The sequence below is a fragment of the Lactuca sativa genome, chromosome 1, assembly GCF_002870075.4.
Source record: "Lactuca sativa cultivar Salinas chromosome 1, Lsat_Salinas_v11, whole genome shotgun sequence".
Lineage (NCBI taxonomy): Eukaryota > Viridiplantae > Streptophyta > Magnoliopsida > Asterales > Asteraceae > Lactuca > Lactuca sativa.
Genome location: NC_056623.2, coordinates 162,596,883 through 162,599,193, shown reverse-complemented (window position 1 = coordinate 162,599,193; position 2,311 = coordinate 162,596,883). Strand labels below are relative to the sequence as shown.

General features: G+C 37.9%; 1 non-coding gene across 1 annotated transcript; it reads right to left on the bottom strand.

Moving 5' to 3' along the window:
• Positions 1-838: 838 nt before the first annotated feature.
• On the bottom strand, positions 839-945 carry LOC111912667 (small nucleolar RNA R71). The gene has a single exon (XR_002857246.1). It is a non-coding gene; the product is annotated as a small nucleolar RNA R71 (small nucleolar RNA).
• Positions 946-2,311: the final 1,366 nt, after the last annotated feature.

Below are 2,311 nucleotides of genomic sequence, written 5' to 3'. Positions count from 1 at the left end.
CATAGAATTTCCGTCCAAGGGCTTTTCATATGGGGGTCTATGGATTGCTTATGGCTTAAGTAAGGAAATTAGGGTTTCCACCTTAAAACCCTAATAAGCCTCAACTATAAATATACCCTCTACATAGGATTTTCAGCTACCATGAGTTTTTGTGCGAAACCCTAGCCAAAATCCTTCCCTCTCCAAGTCATTCTTTGCAAGAGTGTTTGAAACTCCATTAGAGCTGCAACACTTGGGTCACTAAGCTTTCAAAGGTCAAGGAGTTCTTGTTATTCCTACATAACAAGTGAGGTAATGTTTCAAACCCTATTTTACACATGAATTTCGAAATTGGTATGCTAGTTATTAGGGCTTATGCATTGGATGATTATTTGCATGTATAACTTGAGAAAAACCTAGATCCAAAGCATTAGGGTTGCATGTACACCATAGGAATGTTGTAATGCTTAAAACCCATCAAGACATTGCCGACATTTTGATGGAAACATATACGAAGAGAATCCGAGAGAACACCGGTCCAGGTTTAGTGCAACCTGCAATTCATGCTACCGCACTGTTCGAGCTTACGGGACATATTCTTTCCGCGCTTAAGGACGTTCCATTTTCTAGGAAATATCATGAGGATGCTTACAAACACCTTGATGAAGTAAATGACATCGCAAATTAATTCAACATTCCAAACGTTCCACACGAGAAGGTGTTATTGATAATGCTTCCTTTCACATTCAGAAGAGCTGCTAAGGATTGGTTGAAGGCACTTACACCTGGTGCCATTACTAGATGGGCACAAATGAATGAACAATTCTTAAAGCAATTTTTCCCAACATAAAAAGTGTCTAAAATCAAGAAGGCGATAACCAAATTTGAGCAAAAACCGGGTGAATCACTTTATCAAGCATGCGAACTTTACAAGGGATTACTTCGAAATTGCTCTCAAAATGATATTAATATGCAACACGGAGTATCATTCTTCTATGATGGGGTAAATGTGATTACAAGACAACACCTTGATTCTCAAGGACCTTTGATGAAGAAAAATCCTGCTAATATCAATGAGCTAATTGAAGAGTTTTCTAAGCATTCGCGTGAGTATAATAATTGTCGAAATGATAGGGCTAAAGGAATTGAGAGTGGCACTTCTGAGGACATGTCATCTATGTTAGTTATGTTGAATAATATGGATCGAAGAATGAAGAAGATGGACCAATCCATACATGCTATTCGTATGGGTTGTGAAAAATTCAATGGTATACATTTGACAAAAGATTGTAATTTGGATGAGAACGGGAATAAGAAAGCTCAAGTATGATACTCAAGTGGATATCGTTACGATGAAGATTAGAGGGAGCCAAAGAAAGAATGGTTGCCATATGAGGAATACAAAAAGCAAAAAGAAGAGAGATACAGGCAAACAGGCCAATGCTCGTACCAAAAAGATCAACTACAACCTGAAAAGAAAGTGGATTTAGAATCCATGCTTACTAGATTCATGGAAGCTTCAGAAAAAACGACATGATGAGACAGATGCGGCAATAATAGACCAACAAGTTTTAATGAGAGATCAGCAAGCTTTACTTAGAAATCATCAAGCATGGATCCAAAATATCGAAGCTTAAATTGGTCAATTAACTACATTGGTTAATGAAAGATTATCTCCACAAATTCTCGAGTAAAAGCCACAATCGCATGTCATAGCCATCGACACTAATGAAGATACTATTGATGAGTTCATAGAAGTCCTAGAACAAGAGCAAATCAGCCTGAACCAAAGCAGAAGAATTCAAACGTTGAAGAAAAAATTCTTGCACAATCCTCGACATCACGACGTGGAGATTCAATCTCCACGACATGCACACAGCCTGAAAAGAAAAATCAATCTGGCGTTCAAGCGTTGGGTTAATTTCGTGAGAAAATAGAGATGAGGGAAGAGACAAGAAAATAATAGAGTCTTAGAAGGGTCTCAAAACATGTATATATTTAGTTGCATTCCACTTGCGTAGAAGACTTAATGCGCAACTGCATTCTATGAAGACCAGTTTCCACGACGTGGCCCATCGTTCCATGTCGTGACTTTGGAAGCCATTGCGATTTCAAAATGATTTACATCGACAACAGGACGTGAATCACCATAACACGTCATGGCAAGGGAAATGAGGGAAAATAGAGATGAGGGAAGAGACAAGAAAATAAGCATTGGGTTAATTTCGTGAGAAAATAGAGATGAGGGAAGAGACAAGAAAATAATAGAGTCTTAGAAGGGTCTCAAAACATGTATATATTTAGTTGCATTCCACTTGTAAAGAAGACTTAA